This window comes from Myotis brandtii, unplaced genomic scaffold, assembly GCF_000412655.1.
Source record: "Myotis brandtii unplaced genomic scaffold, ASM41265v1 scaffold1310, whole genome shotgun sequence".
Taxonomy (NCBI): domain Eukaryota; kingdom Metazoa; phylum Chordata; class Mammalia; order Chiroptera; family Vespertilionidae; genus Myotis; species Myotis brandtii.
Genome location: NW_005354633.1, coordinates 65,119 through 66,826, shown reverse-complemented (window position 1 = coordinate 66,826; position 1,708 = coordinate 65,119). Strand labels below are relative to the sequence as shown.

At 41.9% G+C, this 1,708-nt stretch overlaps 1 protein-coding gene across 1 annotated transcript in view; it reads left to right on the top strand.

The window, feature by feature from the left end:
- Positions 1-1,708, top strand: part of LOC102243514 (butyrophilin subfamily 1 member A1-like) — a 14,857-nt gene that overhangs the window by 5,331 nt on the left and 7,818 nt on the right. The window lies entirely within an intron of this gene.

Here is a 1,708-nt window from a genome sequence, read left to right as displayed (position 1 = left end):
TGAGGGTGTGGCCAGCCTGGGTGAGGGGCTGATGGCTGTTTTCAGGCTGGCCAAGACCCCCAGCAGGGACTCTTACCCCATGAGGGTGTGGCCAGCCTGGGTGAGGGGCTGATGGCTGTTTGCAGGCTGGCTACGGCCCCCAGCCACCCAAGCTCCCAGTGGAGGCTGGCTGGGATTCATTTATCTTCTATAATTGAAACTTTATTGCCTTTAGAGGAGGCCGCAGCCAGCCAGGGCAGGCAGGAAGCTTGGCTTCCTCCATCTCTAGGGCAACCAAGCCTCCTGCTTGCTCCACCTCCGTATATAAAACAAACAAAATTAAGTCTGTCTTTTAGCTCTCAGCCATTCACCCTGGTGTAAAGTTATGCCTCAGTTCTTATTGGAGCTGTCTGCCCCTCTTTTCTTTGAGTAATAATTCTGAATATGCCTTTGGAGTCTAATGCAGCCTGTGGCATTCAGGATTCAGGAAAACCCCCCTAGTCCTGACCCCTCACTTCTCATTTGATTATATCTGATAAGGTATCTATGGGTTTGTTTTATCTGTTTTCTTTATCTGTAACTTTATTGGGAAGAAGACAAATCCATTCAGTCTTGAAAGAAAGAGTGACATATTCTCCTGAGCCATGTAACTGTGACCTCCCAATAGGAGGTAAAAGATTCTCAGATTTCCAGTAATAACCTCACGGGAGTCACAGTATTTTTAGTACCTTTCCATATCAGTTCTTTGAATGACCTATACATATAAAGGCAAGTCCAATGTTCAGAAGCAATTACTTGATTATACATTTGTACTATCTTCCATCTAGTTGACCTTTGTCTAGACTCTAGTACAACCACTTCTATGCTCAGAAATGGGCATCCCTTTCTGCTCCTTTCTCAACACCAGTGTGGCTTCTGTTTGCTTATTTCAACTTGGCACTTCAATAGTTACATTCTTTCAGGAGGTACAGGTCTGTTTGGTCTATTAGTACTTGCTCCTTAGGCTTTGATCTGCTTCATTTTGCTTAGAACCAGTTTCACCTGCGTACATTTTCCTTCTCCCAGAGATTTAGAAGCCCCCCAGGCAGTTCTAAGGATTGTCTTGCAGATTGATTTCTGTTTTCTAGTAGTGTGTCCCTCCTGGGCAGGCCAGGGTCTGGTAGTAACAATTATTAGCTATATCATAATTTTCAGCAAGAGAAAGAGAGAGAGAGAGAGAGAGAGAGAGAGAGAGAGAGAGAGAGATGATGTAGCTGAGGTTCCTAATATATTTTCTACATCTAAGGAATTGAAGGAGGACTGAGCCAGACATAAGAGGATTCATAAAAATATAAAATAATATATAGTTTTAGAAGTCAAGACAGTCATTATTCTCAAAGAGACTGGATTCTTCTAGCGTTCTGGTAATGTGATGTTTTGATAAAGGTGCTGGGGACATGGACCCCCAAATGAACCCAGCCTGTGCTGAGTTGAAGAGGAGAGTTGGTAACGGGAAAATAAATGGATGAGAGTAAAAAATAAAATACACGTTGACTCCTTAATTGACTCAGTTCACCTGGCTACCTTCATCTTGTATATAATCCCTAATCAGAACAAGAAAGAAAATTTGGAAAAAGATAGAGATTGTTAAGGAAGTGACTATAAGAAGTTTCAATTTAAGCACAAAAAGTTAGTTTTCCTGAGACTCCAATAAATGGAATAGGTAGATATAGATATGAATATATATATA